This window comes from Mytilus edulis, chromosome 14 (genome assembly GCF_963676685.1).
Source record: "Mytilus edulis chromosome 14, xbMytEdul2.2, whole genome shotgun sequence".
In the NCBI taxonomy this organism is placed as follows: Eukaryota; Metazoa; Mollusca; class Bivalvia; order Mytilida; family Mytilidae; genus Mytilus; species Mytilus edulis.
This window is the reverse complement of record NC_092357.1, coordinates 39,488,697-39,509,861: the sequence shown is the minus strand read 5'-3', so window position 1 is coordinate 39,509,861 and position 21,165 is coordinate 39,488,697. Positions and strand designations below refer to the sequence as shown.

General features: G+C 32.8%; 1 protein-coding gene and 1 long non-coding RNA gene across 2 annotated transcripts in view; both read right to left on the bottom strand.

Moving 5' to 3' along the window:
• LOC139503477 (uncharacterized) overlaps positions 1–21,165 on the bottom strand; it is a 210,555-nt gene that overhangs the window by 51,042 nt on the left and 138,348 nt on the right. The window lies entirely within an intron of this gene.
• LOC139502657 (uncharacterized) lies at positions 15,260–21,030 on the bottom strand. Its single transcript, XR_011658908.1, has 3 exons — positions 20,917–21,030; positions 17,309–18,010; positions 15,260–16,178 (listed from the first exon to the last, which is right to left on the bottom strand). It is a non-coding gene; the product is annotated as an uncharacterized lncRNA (long non-coding RNA).

The following is a 21,165-nucleotide window of genomic DNA, read 5'->3' as shown; positions in this document are numbered from 1 at the left end:
TCATTGCAAAGGACCGGAGAACAAACCAAATGTTCCGGGAGATCTAACTTCTCCTTGCATAGGACCGGAGAACAAACCAAATGTTTAGGGAGATCAAACTTTTCAATGCATAGGACCGGAGAACAAACCAAATGTTTAGGGAGATCTAAATTTTCATTGCATATAACCAGAGATCAAACCAAATGTTTCGGGAGATCTAACTTCTCATTGCATAGGACCGGAGAACAAACCAAATGATTCGGGAGATCTAACTTCTCATTGCATAGGACCGGAAAACAAACCAAATGTTTAGGGAGATCTAACTTTTCATTGCATAGGACCGGAGAACAAACCAAATGTTTACGGAGATCTACTTCTCATTGCATAGGACCGGAGAACAAACCAAATGTTTAGGGAGATCTAACTTCTCATTGCATAGGACCGGAAAACAAACCAAATGTTTCGGGAGATCTAACTTCTCATTGCATAGGACCGGAGAACAAACCAAATGATTCTGGAGATCTAACTTCTCATTGCATATGACCGGAGAACAAACCAAATGTTTCGGGAGATCTAACTTTTCATTGCATAGGACCGGAGAACAAACCAAATGTTTACGGAGATCTACTTCTCATTGCATAGGACCGGAGAACAAACCAAATGTTTAGGGAGATCTAACTTCTCATAGCATAGGACCGGAAAACAAACCAAATGTTTCGGGAGATCTAACTTTTCATTGCATAGGACCGGTGAACAAACTAAATGTTTAGGGAGATCTAACTTTTCATTGCATAGGACCGGAGAACAAACCAAATGTTTAGGGAGATCTATGTTTTCATTGCATAGGACCGGAGAACAAACCAAATGTTTCGGGAGATCTAACTTTTCATTGCATAGGACCGGAGAACAAACCAAATGTTTAGGGATATCTAACTTTTCATTGCATAGGACCGGAGAACAAACCAAATGTTTAGGGAGATCTAACTTTACATTGCATAGGACCGGAGAACAAACCAAATGTTTAGGGAGATCTAACTTTTCATTGAATAGGACCAGAGAACAAACCAAATGTTTATGGAGGTCTAACTTCTCATTGCATAGGACCGGAGAACAAACCAAATGTTTAGGGAGATCTATCTTTTCATTACAGAGGACCGGAGAACAAACCAAATGTTTCGGGAGATCTAACTTTTCATTGCATAGGACCGGAGAACAAACCAAATGTTTAGGGAGATCTATCTTTTCATTGCATAGGACCGGAGAACAAACCAAATGTTTCGGGAGATCTAACTTCTCATTGCATAGGACCGGAGAACAAACCAAATGTTTTGGGAGGTCTAACTTCTCATTGCATAGGACCGGAGAACAAACCAAATGTTTAGGGAGATCTAAATTCTCATTTCATAGATATTATACATGTATTAACTTTTGAAACAATGATTTATCTCTGGGATAGATAAATCATTTCTAAATACGGCGAAAACAGATGGCATTTTCTTTAGCAAAACATTGTTGAACGCGGAAAATCATGAACGGTTAATATAAAATTTTGAACAGCTAACGTGTGCCTATAAATAGTTTATCCAAATGAACTTCAATGACGTAGGTTTATGAACATTTTTGTTTATATTTTCCTTCCTTTTTCGATGTTTTTTTTTTTTGTGGAAATTTTATCATATATTTTAACTTGTAATAAGTAGCAACTTCCAAATTAGATAATGTATTTAGTTTTAAAACAAGGAGCAGTTACGTATCTTGTACAAGCACTTGTTTATACTAAACATTTATTGGCTGTCGATGAGGTTGATACTATCAGATTATTATATGGCATTTTTCATATCAGATGTATTATCAGCCCAAGGTTCAAAATCAGCCCAAGAGCCAAAGACTCGAGGGCTGATATTGACCGAGGCTGATAATACATCTGATATAAAAAGTGACATGTTATGATCTTTTTATCATATGCTTCAACAATAGAGAAAAATAACAGTTTAATATATTAATACTGTTTAGTAGTTCTCACGTAGAAGTTCAAAAGTGAAAAGTTACCGGACGTCGGACCCCAAATGTAGTACATCCGATATGAAATCTTTCTTACATATGCTTCAACAGAGGGAAAAACAGCAGCATGATACATTTTTATATTGACGATAAAAAAAAATCAACAAAACATAATGAACACTGTTTGGAAAAATTTGTAAAGTAATTTTCTAAATTATGCTGGAAACTATTAAAATTGCATTTAATACATTTATTTATATAAATGTTTATGATATTGTTCATGCATGATATGATTACTTTTTATCTCAAAATGTCGTTGATTTGAACTCATATCGAAAAGTATGACATTTTAGCAAAGATATTTAAAAAACCTTATATTATTGACTATTAATAAAATATTTCAAAGGAGACATAAATGTAAGTTAATCAAATTGTCACTATATATCAAAATAGAAAACCCTTTATGATGAAGCTTACGAAATATAAATTGTCATAGAAATATCTATCTAACATACCGTTCTTTGTTCTTCTGTCTTGAAATAATTCTTTATCATATAACTTTACAAATCAATGTGTAAGTTCGAGTTGTAAATGGTCTATTAACTATGCAACAGATTGTTGAACATAAAAAACTATAATTATTTTTATATTTCCTAAAAGCTATTTAAAGCTTGTGACATACTTATATAATTGAATATTCACATAGAAGTGTTTATCATTTATCAGCAAAAGGTAACCTTTTTTCATCGAAACCAAACAAAAGATAAGATACTAGTAGTACATGATTCATAGTGCTATACACAAACAGTGATACGGTGTCATTGTGTCGTTGTCGTTGTCAATATAATGAAATTGATGCGACTGTCATACAAGTGAGAGGTTAAGCTGGATATAAAACAAGGTTCAATCCACCATTTTCTTCAGAAGAAAATACCTGTACCATCCAGGAATATGACAGTTTTTGTCCTTTCGTTTGACCAGTTCATAAGTTTAACAGTCATTGCGATTTTACGATTTTTTGGATGCTTTAGAGGATGGAACATTTACACGGTAGCTAGTGATTTCGTACATTGACTATTTCATAACTGAAATACCTGAAATAACCATTTCGTACCCAACATCTACCGTGTTGTACCCATTATCTAAGCAATTGTGTCCCTTTTGCCTAACTTTTTTTACCATGTTGTACGTCATAAACTCAAAACTTGTTTTCTATTTTGTATCATAAATTTGCTAATCGTAAAAATTGGTATTGGAGATTTTGTGAAACAAAAATGTAAAAGAAAAAAGAAAAATCCTAAAAACTTACCAGTTTTAAGGATTTTAAATGTTTTACCCTTTATCATGTTTATTGGAACTTTCAGCAAAATTAATGCTTGTGTAGAATGTTATTATTATTTATTTTGTTTCACAATAAATCAATAAAATATGTTTTTAAACTTCTTGAGATGATTTTAATTCAAAAGAAAATACTATTATTATTCCAGCAGTAGAAAATTTCTCACGATGACACTTTGTTTATTTGCCGGGTTTAACCTTAACTAACTTTTCATCTCAAAAAAATATGAGGTTTATTAATCAACTAAGGAGTAATTATCTGTACGAAATGACATACATATAAATATTTCACGAGCTACGAAATGGCATGCACATGAATATTCCACGAGGTACGAAAAGGCATACATATAAATATTCCACGAGGTACAAAATGGCATAGTTATAAATATTCCATGAAGTACGAAATTGTAAGGGTATGAAATAAGTAAAGGATCTTAAGAACCTGTGTCATTCACATAGATCTTTGTGCATCTGCAGTTTGATCTGTTATAGTTTTGATTTTGCCATTTCCGTTTCAATTAAAAAATAATGAAGTTCGGTATTTTCAGGTTGCTTAATGTCGAGCGGATGAAAAATTCATGTTTCACTACAAGAGCAGACACTTTTCCCCCATTTCCTTTCTCAATTTTACTGCGTGTTTATCGTCCAATATATCCGGGCTCACCTCCTGTTTTTTTTTTATGAAGACTGTACTTTGTGCTTTTGTAATTTATTGTATATAATGTGAATGCATGGCATGGATTTATTCCACTTTTGAAAATTATATAATATATGCTTTTGTTGGCTTATACGTTCAAGTTTCATTTATTTTTTTTAATTCTTCTGATTTATTTTCAAAAAAGTGTTTTCTACGGCTCTGCTTGTCAATAATAACAGCAGAAAAAAATATTGTATAATGCAGTTATGAATTTCTAATCATAGGAATGCAAATGAGCGAAAAACATAAGGTCTATGAATGACACGTGTATGGCACGCCATAACCATTTTAATTAGCTCGTAATTCGTGTTGCTCGGTCTTTAGTTTTCTTAGTTGTGCGTTGTGTTTTATTTTTTGGCTTTTTGGTCTTTTTATTTTTATCCATGGCATTGTCTGTTTATTTTCGACATATGCACTTGAATGTCACTCTGGTATCCTACGTTTCTCTTTAAAAAAAATTAATCCTTCTAATTTATCACAGATATCTTTGGATTATCTCAGATAAACTGGAATATTCTCACTTCAATTAAATTTCGAGTTTCTATTAAAACAAATGGTGACTACACTTAAGTTATTAACTACAAATGTACTTAAATTCTGTTTTATCTCAATAGACTTAGTAAATTATTAGGTTAGGTAAACTACCCTCCTTTAAAAGTAGACTTGTCCGACAGATAACCAATCTATCTGTCTGTAGGATTAGACTACTCCGAAAGGAGGGTAGTATTCCTAATATAATAACGACTTCACGGTTCAGCTAACAAGCAATCTAACCAAAGAGTCTACCTTTACCCGCACACTCAGATCATTCTGCTGTTATTCTGAATCAGTTGTAACGTCCTCTTTGCTATACGCTTCGTTGACTCTAACGACAGTTTAAATAGTAAAGCAACGTCGCTGTTGTTTCGGAAAATAGTGTGTTTGTCTTTTCTACGTCTTTCATTCTTGAGCCTCCTCATAAATATTTTTGCTTATGTGATTACTTGATCGCTTTTGTAGTGATTATTTGGTTACCAGAACAATCATTTCATGATTATTTGATTATTTGATAATCTAGAACTGTTTTTTTTTATTATTTGATTATCTTGTTATAAATAATAATTGATGATTATGTTATTATATTTCATTTTGAAAAACAAATTGTGATTATGTGATTACTGGAAACCCACATGATAGGCCTCATTCTTTGCCAATGCATTTTCCTTTTTCGACGGTTAAGGTTTGAATGTCCCTTTTTATCTAATGCCACTTTGTTTACGTTTTTCATGAGATATTTTCTCCAGTAAATTTTCATAGATGGTCAACAATATTCGGTATATAACCTCATTTTTAGAAGTTTATGTCAGTAGTATATGGCATACGGCATATAATTCCCGTTCGAGTCGTCTGTTTTGAATTTCATGATTAGATATGCACTTCAATAACCATTCTTTACACTTTTTTAACAATACTTGGTTTGAGGCTGCAAGGAGTGTAAGATGACATCTCATTCACCTCGACTTAAAATAAACTATTCAGTGATCAGGTGTACATGGCTAAATATTTTGTTAAGTCTTTCTTTTTATCCAAATGAAGTAGTAATGTAAAAATGAAACATCTGATGATTTTTTATTTTTTTATTCCAACAAATATGCTGATTATATTTACATTACAATCGTTCTTTCTTCCTTTTCGGGTTCATGAAAATCATATAATCTTTGTTTGCAGCGATGATGAAGGTAATTTTCCTGATAAAGACTTTTATATACAAAATACGACAGTAAAAGAGGATACGCCATACACAATGTCATGCATGGAATAAGATCTTGTGGCAATAAAGTGCAATAAAAGTTAACAATCCAAAATAACAAACATCAGGAACATTAAGAAATATCGCTGTAGCCTAATTGTACTGTCACACGTGATACATAGCTGGTGATGCTGTCCTGCAAAATAAATTAGAATAATTATAAGAAAGATGGAACAGATGTATGTTGAAAAAAAACCCTTCACATTGGATAAAATATATAACACATCATAGCAATACAAATTGGTTTCATTGGTTTTTTTTTTTTATTTAAAACCTTTGCCAAATTAGTATTTCTTGTCTGTTAAAACTTGCTATGCCAAATTAGTATTTTTTCATTGTTGAAAGCCTTCATCTTCGCTAGCCAAGGGTTACGATCCACTCCAATCCTATTCACCCTTGGCAAATTGAGCCAACCTATGTGATAACAGTGTTGTGCCATCTATCAGTTAATCAAAAAGCACTTGGACTCTCTTCAGTGAGGAGGTGAGAATACGATAACGTCTAAAGGTTACATACTTAGTGAAACAGGAACCGACAATATACCATGTCATTCCAACATTTGCACAAGAAACATAACCAGGAACTTTAATTAATTAAAAAGAAACTTTATTTTTATTTATATGTTTTCGTTGCTATTTCAAAGCGTAAGTAAATTCCTGGCAGTAGTCCCAGGGCCAAAACATCGCCACCTTATTGCTTATTCTTGGTAGGTAATGTGTTGTTTAATGATTTCTTGGCGGCAGAACTTTGTAGTATCTAAACAAAATTGAATTTCCTGTCGGGAATTTGGGAGTCTAATATTTTACATATTGCACAATGAGCATTTATAGTATGCCGACCTTGAATTTTCGTTAAGTGTCCGTCTTATTAATGTATTACTACAGTTTATTTACAGAGGCAAAAATATAGAGAAACATTTCATAAATAAACAAACCACATCAATTTACCTTGTTGACCGCTGAGCATACTTTCTTTTATATTCCACACCAGGATCGCAGTGAAAGGAGCATAGATAAAAACATACTCAAAGACGTAATAAGAGCATGAAGTATAACATTTCAAGACAAATATTGTGAACATATCGGAATACATCCCACATTTGCTTTTTCGAATGTCATCATTTGAAAACTTGTCAGATGTGTTCAGTATAACATCATCGTGTGCATGTTGGTTACTGCAGCTTCGAACAACCCCAAGTCCTAAAACCGCTAGCAAAAATATGGAAATGTAAACAGTATATGCAAATTTTATTTTCCGGAAATCTCCTGGATGTTCTTTGGTGCATACCACTGTGAATGTAAAAAGGAAACACACGACGGGGAATGAATAGACATCAAATAAGAATTTACTTATTCCATGTAATTGATATGTTGATTTTAGCCAGGCCACAGACCCAACGCTATAATGAAAAAATCCGATAAAAAAGCAAGGAACAAACTGTTAGAACTTCCGTGGTCATACTTAAAGAATTTCAATAAATAATCGATGATAACTAGAATTCCTAAACCTAATGTACAAACAATGCAGGCCAGTTGTACATTTTCACGCGAGATTCTAACAGTCTTAGTGTTGATTGGAAGGTCGTCGAACATCTTTAACCCGCGCTGACTTTCTCTTTCCCCTTTATAATGACTGACTGGTATATATATTGCACCTATAAATAATGATTAGATAATGTATTTAGTTTTAAAACAAGTAGCAGTTCGTTTCTTGTACAAACACTTGTTTATACTAAACATTTATTGACTGTCGATGAGGTTGATACAATAATTTATCAATCCCAGAGATTTGGTAATGACCAATTAAATAATTATTTCCTACTAATTTGTAAATCAGATGTAGTCTTACCTTTAATGCTGATCTCCTCAGGTATGAGAATTCTACATTTACACGGTGGGTATGGTTGTCCTGCGAGAGAACGTTCTGTGCTGGTGATTTGGTCCTGTCAGGTTCTGGTGGGTCCTGATTCTGTGCTGGTGGGTTTGTTTACATTGTATCAGAACGGCAATAAAACGACTGTTTTGTTGCTTAATTTTTCTTTGATGTGTCATAAGTACCATGCAAAGTATATTACAACAATATTATATTGCAAAAGTAGTGAAAGTTCGTTAAACGGAATTGTCCTGACGCTGTGCTGGTGATAAGAAAAACGGTCCTGGTTCTGTGCTCCTATGTCCTGGTTCTGTGCCTTTATATTTTTTTGAAAGTGGCATATATTCAAGATCATTGATGCTGTACTGTTATTGACTAATTAACTGTTGTCTGCTTTCTGGAAATTGACATTGTTGTGAATCTGTTTACTGTTATTATGAGAGAAAAAATACCCCTTTTTTTTTCTTTTTTTTAAATTTACTGTAATCTGATTTAATGGCCTGTTAATGGAACCCTTCTTGCCGCCTTTTAAGATAAGAAAATATGTTTACGATTTTCGGGATTACGATCATTTTGCAAGATCACCAAAATACGTTGTAATTTATACAATACTTATATAAAGTAGATGATGTGGTATGTTTGTTGTCAATGGACAAATTTCCATAAGAAACCAAAGGAAGTATGTGTTAACAACCATACGTCATCGTACGACCTTCATCAATAACCCATAAAATAAAAATGTAAAAGGTTTTGCATAAAAATGTAGAGCAAAAATATAGAACAAAGGAATTTCTGAGCGTTTGAAACATATGTCTTTAGCAGCTTAAAACACATTTGTGTGTGAACAATTTAGTGCTGACTATAAGAATGACAATAGTATTGCGGGTTTGTTTGTTTGGGTTTTTTTTGGGGGGGGGGGGGGGATTAGTTAGAGCGAGGTTACAGCGAAAGTTTTAAGCTTGGAATAGTTTCTCGTAAGATTTAAAAGTTGTATTTTAAAAGAAAAATGTATCTTATAGCTATTAAGAATCACTTGCTGTATCTGTAAGATTTTTTCAACATAATTTTTTTGTCTGAACGGTTATCAGGTATTTTTTTTCTTTTCGAAAGTTCGATCGGCCACTAAAAAAAATTCACTATTTTATGAAAGGGCAGACTAGAATATGTCAGAGAATGAAGACGAGATAACCTTTGTACAGAGATTTTTGTTATGTTTAGCATGTCGGGATCAACACAAGGGTACATTATCCTTAAAGATCTATTTAAAAGTATTTGAAACTACCGTTTGCTTTGTTAACTGTGCCTTCAATTTCAAAAATTAAAATATCTCGTAGCTTCATACTACCAATTGAGTAAATAACAAGTATATAAGTTTAAAAAGGAATTCTTAGTGTTATGATATTGTAATTATTGTATTTATTTATGTTGGTCTGATTTGTATTGTGTGGCCTGATAGTTGTTTACAGAATAATTTTAGAATTGTGCAGTTTAGAAATCTTTTTACAGAATGATTGGAACTTTCCAGAATGATCCTAATAAAAGATGCATTATATAAACTTCTACATTTTACTAGAAACTTCTGTTGTAACTTTCTAGGATGTTCCATTATAGACTGTTCTAGAATCTTCCATGACAAATATATATATATACAGACACTAAAGTTAAACTCACTCTAGAACTCTCGCTTGGACTTGGACTTAGACATCGATAGACATTTATATTCATAACATTTGGATTGACACTTTTATTCTACAAACAACATCATACTGGATTGTGACCGTAATATTCAGATTGTATTCCGAAAGATATCCGGATACAGATAAAGATAAAAGATTGGACTCATATTTAGACAGTTAAGTTGACAGTAATATTTGTGTAATACTTCTTGTAAACTTTTGTATAATAAATCTTGTTAATTTTTATAACTGATTTGTGTCTTTTGTTGGCTACAATTTAAAGGCGATTTCTGGCCGTAACATTAGATTAAACACCTACATTTAACTTTAAAAGGTCATAACAGTTTAAAACAATACAAATCTACACGCACAAAAAACTGGCTTAATTTCAACTGGTTATCAACCCGAATCGCTATAAGATCATATATAAGCTCACCTGTGTCGAGGGGTCGTGTGAGGTTCATGTATTGTCTTGGCGTCCGCAATTACAAAAAGATCTTTTCTGAAATTACTTGACCAAATGTTACCAAATGATTTTTCAAGAGTGAATCTAGGAAAAACAATATTCATCAACAAACATGACCACTGTCTGTTAAAATGTATTCGAGTTTTTAGTTACAGCCGATTCCATTGAGTATGTAGACAAAGGTAATATCTTTGGTTAGCTTGCTTTTTAGTTAAACCGTGAAGTCATTGTTAGGTAAGGTATACTACCCTCCTTTCAAAGTAGCCTGGTCCTACAGACAGAAAGATGTGTCATTTGTCGGACTAGTCTACTCTTAAAGTAGGGTAGTTTACATAATCTAACAATGACTTTTCTGTTCAGCAAGCAAGATAACCAAAGATATTCCCTTTGTCTACACTGTCATTGAAATCGGCTTTAATATTGCAAAAGTTCAAGCAATTAGGTAAAAACTTATCGAGTAAAATAAATCAAAAGGCCAATGTCTATCTACCTTGCACATTTCAGAAAATTCAGATCAGATAAAGAAACTGGGTCCAGCAACATTTATAAGCAATTTAAGATTTTGACCCTCACAGTTTCCATTCACCACAAATATTCTCGTTACAACGAATCATTTTAAATACAAAAATACCAGTTGCAGCCTTTTGTTTATCTATTAATATATGTATACGGATAAAGTGACGAAAGGCAGCAGGGTCACCAGGGTGAGGAGTCCATGTCATCTGAAATAAATGCTAAGCATAGATCTAGAAAGCGACAGATAATTATGACATTAAAAACTCTCTTCTTTTCGACTTTTTTCGAACAAATTGACACTAAAATGAATTATACAGTATTGTGGAATTTTTAACTTGTGTTCAATTCATTGGTTACACCTTTCACTAGGATAACAATCCTGTCAAGTATGAGCTGGGAAAAATATTTCAGAAAAGAAGATGGAAATGTGAAAGTTTCCGTGCGTCAGGTGCAACAGCATACGAACAGCTAACATGTCTCGTCAGGGTGGAAGCTAAAAAGTCCACGAAAATTTGATTTAAAACCTTTATTCGTTCCAACAAAGTTATTGAGATTTTGTTGAGGATTTAACAATCTAGGACATAATTTTTTTTAAAGAATTTACAGCTCTTCTATAAATATATGCAAAGCAAACCATTGATCAAATTGCTTGCTATGATTGTTTGGATGTTTAATCTAAGAATTTCTTTTTTAAACCTATATACTTGTTATTTACTCAATTGGTAGTATGAAGCTACGAGATATCTTAATTTTTTGAAATTGAAGGCACAGTTAACAAAGCAAACGGTAGTTTCAAATACTTTTAAATAGATCTTTAAGGATAATGTACCCTTGTGTTGATCCCGACATGCTAAACATAACAAAAATCTCTGTACAAAGGTTATCTCGTCTTCATTCTCTGACATATTCTAGTCTGCCCTTTCATAAAATAGTGAATTTTTTTTTAGTGGCCTATCGAACTTTCGAGAAAAAAAAAATACCTGATAACCGTTCAGACAAAAAAAATATGTTGAAAAAATCTTACAGATACAGCAAGTGATTCTTAATAGCTATAAGATACATTTTTCTTTTAAAATACAACTTTTAAATCTTACGAGAAACTATTCCAAGCTTAAAACTTTCACTGTAACCTCGCTCTTACTAATCCCCCCCCCAAAAAAAACCAAACAAACCCGCAATACTATTGTCATTCTTATAGTCAGCACTAAATTGTTCACACACAAATGTGTTTTAAGCTGCTAAAGACATATGTTTCAAACGCTCAGAAATTCCTTTGTTCTATATTTTTGCTCTACATTTTTATGCAAAACCTTTTACATTTTTATTTTATGGGTTATTGATGAAGGTCGTACGATGACGTATGGTTGTTAACACATACTTCCTTTGGTTTCTTATGGAAATTTGTCCATTGACAACAAACATACCACATCATCTACTTTATATAAGTATTGTATAAATTACAACGTATTTTGGTGATCTTGCAAAATGATCGTAATCCCGAAAATCGTAAACATATTTTCTTATCTTAAAAGGCGGCAAGAAGGGTTCCATTAACAGGCCAATAAATAAGATTACAGTTAATTTTAAAAAAATTAAAAAAATAGGGGTATTTTTTCTCTCATAATAACAGTAAACAGATTCACAACAATGTCAACTTCAAGAAAGCAGACAACAGTTAATTAGTCAATAACAGTACAGCATCAATGATCTTGAATATATGCCACTTTAAAAAAAAATATAAAGGCACAGAACCAGGACATAGGAGCACAGAACCAGGACATAGGAGCACAGAACCAGGACCGTTTTTCTTATCACCAGCACAGCGTCAGACAATTCCGTTTAACGAACTTTCACTACTTTTGCAATATAATATTGTTGTAATATACTTTGCATGGTACTTATGACACATCAGAGAAAAATTAAACGACAAAACAGTCGTTTTATTGCCGTTCTGATACAATGTAAACAAACCCGACAGCACAGAATCAGGACCCACCAGCACATGACAGGACCAAATCACCAGCACAGAACGTTCTCTCGCAGGACAACCATACCCACCGTGATACTGTTCTTTGTTCTTCTGTCTTGAAATTTTTTATCATATAACTTAACAAATCAATGTGTATTTTCGAGTTGAACATGCCCTATTAACTAAATAACTATGCAACAGATTGTTGAACATAGAAATCATTATTATTATATTTCTTGAAAGCTATTTTAAGCTTGTGACATACTTATATAATTGAATATTCACAAAGAAGTCTTTATCATTTATCAGCAAAAGGTAACCTTTTTGCATCTAAACCAAACAAAAGATAAGATACTAGTAGTACATGATTCATAGTGCTATACACAAACAGTGATACAGTGTCATTGTGTTGTTGTCGTTGTCAATTTAATGAAATTTGATGCGACTGTCATGCAAGTGAGCGGTTAAGCTGGCTATAAAACAAGGTTCAATCCACTATTTTCTACATAAGAAAATGCCTGTACCAAGTCAGGAATATGACAGTTTTTGTCCTTTCGTTTGACATGTTTGAGCTTTTGATTTTGCCATTTGATTAGGGACTTTCCGTTTTGCTTTCTTCCTCGGAGTTCAGTTGTTTTCTGATTTTCATTTTGATGACGTCACTGTGTCTGGTTGATGAAAACTAATTGCTCTTTTCCTAACAAAGGACATAACGGGGTTTTTTTTGCAATTTTTTCTCAGTTGTTGTAGCTATTCAATAGTTGGGCCGATTGCTGATTAACTTATAGTTTCAATTGACAACCCATCAGTTACAGTGTGTGCACATCAATTTTGAATAAATACTGTGACTTCAGACATATTGCGCAAGATTATACAATCAGGTGAGCTGACGGTCGTTTCTAATATGATATTGGAGTCCAGCCAAATTTTATTAACGATTTTTTTTTCAAGTTTATAGTAAGTGGTGATCCAGCAGACGTGGACAACCGATTCAGCAATAGAAACTGATTTGTTTGGGAAAATATGGAATTATATCATGGACTTTCTACTTTAAAAATTGTATTAATATTGCAGTATTTGATTATGGCCAGTTCATAAGTTTAACAGTCATTGCGATTTCATGATTTTCTGGATGCTTTGGAGGATGGAACATTTACACGGTAGCTAGTCATTTCGTACATTGACTATTTCATAACTCTGCCATTTCGTACCCAATATATACCGTGTTGTATCCCTTATAAAAGCAATTGTGTACCTTATGGACCAACTTTTTTACCATGTTGTCCATCATAAACTCAAAACTAGTTTTCTATTTTGTATCATAAATTTGTTAATCCTAAAAATTGGAATTTGAGTTTTATAAGACAAAAATGTAAAGGAAAAAAGAAAAATCCGAAAAACTGACCAGTTTAAGGTTTTTAAATGTTTTACTTTTATTGAATACTGGAACTTTCAACAATATATATACTTATATAGAATGTTATTAAATTTTTTTTATTTTTTTTTCACAATGAATAAATAAAATATATTTTTAAACTTCTTGAGATGATTTTAATTCAAAAGAAAATACTATTATTATTCCAGCAGTATATTTTGCACGATAACACTTTGTTTGTTTGCCGGGTTTAACTTTAACTATTTTTTCATCTCCAAAATATATGAGGTTTATTAATCAACTTTATTAATCTGTACGAAATGACATGCATATAAATAGTCCACGAGGTACAAAATGGCACAGATATAAATATTCCATGAAGTACGAAATTGTAAGGGTATAAATTAGCTAAAGGCTCTTAAGAGCCTGTGTCATTCACATAGATTTTTGTGCATCTGCAGTTTGAAGTGTTAGTTTTTGATTTTGCCATTTGATAAGGACATTTCTGTTTCAATTAAAAATTAATGATATGCTTTTGTCGGCTTATACGTTCAAATTTAAATCCTTCTGATCTATTTTCAGAAAAGTGCTGCCCACGGCACAACTTGTCAATAATAACTGCAGTCAGAAAAATATGGCATCATCAAATTATGAATTTCTAATCATTGGAATGCAAATGAGGCCCCTCATGGGGGGGTCCTAGTAATCACATAATCACCATTTTTTTGCCAATATAATCACATAATCATTAAATATTTGCTTATCTTTAGTAATCAAATAATCAGAAACTAAAAATACAGTCCTAGGTAATCAAATAATCATGAAATATTTGGCTAAATAATCAAATAATCATTAAAAAAACGGCCAAGTAATCACATAATCAAAAACCCCATGAGGGCCCTCATCATAGTAAAGCAATAGGTCTATGAATGACACGTGAATGGCACGCCATAACCATTTTAATCAGATCGTAGTTCGTGTTGTTCAGTCTTTAGTTTTCTAAGTTGTGCGTTGTGCATTATTGTTTGGCTTTTGGTCTTTGAATCCAACTAAATCACAGATACCCCCTGATTGTCTAAGCCTAATACCTGGTTACCGCAAATTAACCGGGATATTGACACTTCATACAAAATTCGACGAAATACAGGATTTTCAATTAAAACAAATGGTCACTAAAATAATTTACTACAGCAAATTCTGTTTCATTTCAAAAAAATTAGTAAATTATTAGGTTAGATAAACTACCCTCCTTTAAAGGTAGACTTGTCCAACAGATAGCCAATATATCAGCCTGTAGGAGTAGACTACTCCGAAAGGAGGGTAGTATACCTTATGTAATAATAAATTCACGGTTCAGCTAACAAGCAATCTAACCAAAGATTTTACCTTTACCCGCACACTCAAAGCATTATGCTGTAATTCTGGATCAGTGGTAACGTCCTCCTTGCTATACGCAACGTTAACGACAATTTTAATAGTAAAGCAACGTCGCTGTTGTTTTGGAAAATAGTGTGTTTGTCTTTTCTACGTCTTTCATCCTTGAGCCTCCTCGTGAGTATTTTGGCTTATGTGATTACGCGATCGTTTGTGTAGTATTTATTTGATTACCAGAACAACCATTTCATGATTATTTGATAATCTAGAACTGTTTTTTTTATTATTTGATTATCTTGTTATAAATAATAATTGAAGATTATGTGATTATATTCATTTTGAAAAACAATTGTGATTATATGATAACTTGGAAACCCACATGAGAGGCCTAATTCTTTGCCAAGCATTTTCTATTCGACGGTTAAGGTTTGAATTTCCCTTTTTATCTAATGCCACTTTGCTTAAGTTTTTTATGAGGTATTTTCTCCGGTAAATTTGCATAGAGGGTCAACAATATTCGGTATGTAACCTCATTTTCAGAAGTTTATGTCAGTAGTATACATCATACGGCATATAATTCACTTTCGACTCGTCGGTTTTAAATTTCAGAATTAATATGAATCGTTCTTTATACTATTTTTTCAATGAGTTTAAGATGATTTGACTTCTCAATAACCTCGACCTTAATTAAATTATTCCGTGATCAGGTTTACATGGCGTGATATTTTAGTATTGGCTTTCTTTGTTTACACGTAGTATTTCATGTAATGTAAAAATACAACATCTGATCAAAAATTACTTAATTCCAACAAATATGCTGATTATTGTTACATTAAAAGCGTTTTTTCCTTTTCGGGATCATGAAAATCATATAATCTGTGTTTGCAGCGATGGTAAAGGCAATCCTCCTGATAAAGAAAATTGTACAGAAAATACGATAGTAAAAGAGGATACACGATACACAATGTCATGCATGGAATAATATCTTGTGGCAATACAGTGCAATAAAAGTTAAAAATCCAGAAAGTTGGCCGCACTATCCAAATAACAAACATCATGAACATTAAGATATATCGCTGTAACCTAATTGTACTGTCACACGTGAAACACAGTTGGTGATGCTGACCTGCAAAACAAATTAGAATAACTATAGGAAAGATGGAACAGATGCATGTGGAAGACATGTATTGCTGAAATTTTGAAAAAAAAACTATACAGTGAAATCTGACTAAACCGAATTCTGTATAAACCGAAAACCTGTATAAACCAAATATGTTCGTAAGCACCGTTATGTCAAATAATGTGCGTTGTGAACCTGATAAAACCGAACATCGGCCAAAACCGAAATAAATTTTAAGTCCCGAAGAGATTCGGTTTAAACAGGTTTCACTGTATATGGTTATATGACACATCATAGCGATACAAATTGGTTTCATAGGAGTTTTTTTTTGTTTTTGCCTTTGCCAGAATAGTATTTTCTTATCTGTTAAACTTGCCATGCGAAATTATATTTTCTTTCATTGTTGAAAGCCGTCATCTTCGCTAGCCAAGGGTTACGATCCACTCCGATCCTCAGGAACCGACAACATATCATGAAATTCCAACATTTGCACAAGAAACATAGCCAGGAACTTCAATAAAGTAAATAGGAACTTTAAAATTTTCACTAAACATCGTCTAATGTTTTGATAAAGATGTGTTTTTTCATCATCATGTGACAATTGTTTATTTATTTTTTTTACATTTATACGTGGTCTTCTTAAAGGGTTACACTAATGTCCTGACAATGTCCTGACAGTGTCCTGACGGAAATGAAAATGCTAAATACTTTTTTGCTATTGGAAGGATTTACTTGAAATTTGGAATCAAGCAAGATGAGAACTTATATTTAATAAATAAAATTAAAAAAAAAAATATTTATAAAAACTTGACCTGACCAACTTGACTTTGAAACTACTAATGTCCTGACCGAAATGTATAAAAATGCATATTGCTCTTTCGTGCACGTGGTAGGTAAGGTGTTGTGTGATGGCCGCTTCACGGCAGAACTTTGTAGTAGCTAGACAAAATTGAATTTTCTCTGTCGGGAATTTGGGAATTTAATATTTTACATATTGCTCAATGAACATTTGTAGTACGCTGACCTTGAATTTTTGTTAAGTTTCCGTCTTATTAAATAATGTATAACAGCTTATTTACAGCAGCAAAAATATAAAGAAACATATGTTATAAATAAAAACAACAACATCAATTTACCTTGTTGACCGCTGAGCACACTTTCCTTTATATTCCAGAGCAGGATCGCCGTGAAAGGAGCATAGATAAACACATACTCAAAAACGTAATAAAAGCATGAAGTATAACATTTCAAGACAAATATTGTGAACATATCGGCATACATCCCACATTTACGAAGGTCTTCATTAAAAAACTTGTCAGATGTGTTCAGTATAACATCATCGTGTACATGTTGGTTACTGGAGTTTCGAACAACCCCGATTCCCAAAACTGCTAGCAAAAATATGGAAATGTAAACTACGTATGCAAATGTTGTTTTCCGGAAATCTCCTGTATATTCTTTGGTGCATATCACGGCGAATGTAAAAAAGAAACACACGACGGGGAATGTATAGACATCAAAATAGAATTCACTTATTCCATGTAGTTGATATGTTGATTTTAGCCAGGCCACAGACCCAAAGCTATAATGAAAAAATCCGATAAAAAAAGCAAGGAACAAACTATTAGAACTTCTGTGGTCATACTTAAAGAATTTCAATAGATAATCGATGATAACTAGAATTCCTAAACCTAAAGTACAAACAATGCAGGCCAGTTGTACATTTTCACGCGAAATTCTAAAAGTCTTAGTGTTGATTGGAGGGGCGTCGAACATCTTTAACCCGCGCTGCCTTTTTCTTTCCCCTTTATAATGACGGACTGGTATATATATTGCACCTACAAATAAAGTAAAATTTTGAAGGATTAATTGATTACAAAACGATCAAACACTTCACTCACCTATATCATGTTGGGAAATTTGATCTTGGTATGAGTTTTGTGGTAACAAGTATTGTGTATAAGTTTCATAACATTTGGTTGAGGCAAACTTAAGTTAGAGAACAGAAACAAAAAATTCTGGGTTTTTTTCATTTGTAAAGGGGAATAACTCTAGAACAGTAAAAGTGACATCCCCAACATTCAAACTCGATTTGCGTTTTGTGGTAATTAGCATTGTGTATAAGTTTCATAACACTTGTTTTAGGCAAACTAAAAAGAGAACGGAAACAAAAACTTCACAATTGTTCCATTTGTAAAGGGGCATATTTTTTTCTCATTTGTAAAGGGGCATACATTGTTCCATTAGTAATGGGACATAACTCTAGAACGGCTCACGTGACCCCTCTAAAAATTCAAACTTGATCTGTGTTTTTTAGTTATAAGCATTGTGTATGAGTTTCAAAACATTTGGTTGAGGCAAACTAAAGTTGGAGAACGAAAACAAAATTTGAGACGTACGGAAGGACGGGCGGACGTACAGATGGACAAGGGTAAAACTAAATGCCCCTCCGCTACGGCGAGGGCATAAAAATGCAGCAAAATTTCCAAGAGATAAATAGATAAGTTACAAACTTCGTAAAATTGACAATTTCCAAGGCTACTACAATTAAAGACTTGGGACAGACACATACATAAAGAATGTGGCGGGGTTGAACATGTAAGCGGGATCCAAACCCTCCTCCTAAGTTTGTAGGATTAGTTGTCCTGGGGAACAGTGGTTAAAAGAACTTGGGGTACAAAAGTTTAAATAAGGTTTCAATGGGGAGGACGCTTGAAGAATCTCACTAAGAACCAACAATAGCAAAGCAGTTATAATTTGCATCAAGTCTCAGTAGTACATTAAGATTCAATTGTGTACAAATGAAGGTACAGAGGTCCGTGGGTCTGAGCACTATGAGTCTAAAGCTTAACATATTAGTCTTTATTGGGAAAAGCTTAAAATTCATCTTATTCAGAACCTGATATGGAAATGGAGGACTTCATACTTTACACAAATCTGTACATGCCAAACATAATTAGAGGCTCCAAGGAGCTTGAATTTCTTCCCTATTCAACTGGGTCTCATTTGACTGGATTATAAAATAAATTTCTAGTATATGCAAGTCTCGAGGTGCAAGTAAATAACTTAAATTAAGCTTGATTGCATATAGTGTTCATGATTCTCTAAAAAAAAAAAGATGAATTTGTTTACGCTACAAACTGTGCCTTTACTGGCGACCATTTTGAATTTCCTATTTCTTCAAAAAGTGAAAAGTTAAACTCTAAGGTTGTCGTTATTATCACATGGCGGTCCAGAGTCTGTAATTCAGTGGTTGTCGTTTGTTGCTGTGTTACATATTTGTTTTTCGGTCTTTGTACATTATCAAACCCGTTATTTTTCTCGTTTGAATAAAATTGTTAAACATCTGTCATTTCGGGGATTCTCCCTCTGGTATATTTCGTCCCTCTTTTATAGCTGACTATGCGGGTTTTTTTTTTCTTTTTTTTTTCTTATTATTGAATACATTATGATGACCTATAGGTATTATGACATAGTATTGTCTCAATTAACTAATATGTCGAAATTACGACATAGCGATGTCGTTAAACGACATGTTATTTTGAAATTACGACATAGTGATGTCGTTATTACGACATGCTATGTCGTAATTACGACATATTTTTTTTTTAATGGCCCTTATCGGCTTCCGTTCCCTTTCACCAAAAGTTTCATTTCTGCAAATTTGTTGGTTAATTTAAGTAAACAATGACATCAAATGCACTATTTTTGTCTGAGTAGGCCTACTCAATTGGTGGTCTGACACCTAAACAATTACTGTTGATTGGATGCATTTGTCGTTTTTATTGACTTTTGAAAAACAGATATTCACTGACTCAATGCTTTAAATCACTGAATATCAGTTTTTAAAAAGTCAATTTTGCACATATTTACAGAAACAAAATACAGTAATTATTCTGTTTAAAAATTTGTATTCCGAGAGAGAAAACTTATGTTATGGGTACCAAAACCAATTGTACTTCAAACGGTATTACCACAATAAGTTCACTTTCAAATGTACGTATTAACTGGGACGTTTTTCGCGTTGAATATACTTTTTCATCAGATGAATTAATATTTGATCATTTATTCAAAATCAAAATTCATACGAAAGTTAAATCAATATGAAAATAAAAGGTTTTTAAGTTATTTCTTCATAGACCGAAAAAATATTACAGTCTTTCCTTAAATAAATTTGGAATGGTATATAAAAAAAAAGAAGTGGAAAGTAACACACTATCCACACTAGGGACTATGACGATAACTTTGGTGTCGGACCTCTAGACCCTCAGGAATTATCTCCCAGTGAGCTGTTTCCTATTACAATAACACGCTCTGAACCGAGTCGAGAAGTGTGTCATTCTATCAACATTATTTAAAATCGTCAGTTATAAATAGTAATCAAATTTTCACAAGGGGACATAACTAGATAAACAATTCAGAGAATAGAAATCAGAGAGGAATGGGATTTTGTTTAAAGAATAGATAAAATTGGCTAAAAGTAAAGAATACAGAATTGAAAGACCCTAATCATAGACCCTCGTGAAGTATTTCTTAGTGAGCTGCAACCTACTGAAATAAACGCTTACTTGATCAGGAGTTGAGAAGCGTGACATTCTATCCGACATTATTGATCATTATTTAAAATTGCCGTTTTATATAAATCTAATATTTACAAAAGGACATGTTAAGCTTATCAAATCATTTTCACTTTAAAAATGAACCTTGGGAATTATAAATTGCGTTAGAAATATATCCAACTTACTATTTTGCGGCCGACTGGTATAAAATCCATTGTCATATAAAACTTAAAAATCAATGTTTACATTCAAGTTGTTCATGCTTAGTTGGCTATGCAACAGACTGTACAACATAAAATGCATATTTATAATTTCTTTCTTTCAAACTGTATAAAGCTAGTAACAGATTTCAATTATGAATTTGAATATTTACATAGAAGTGATATGTATATCAAGTGTCAGCCAAAAGTTAAGAATTTGTTAATTAAATTCAA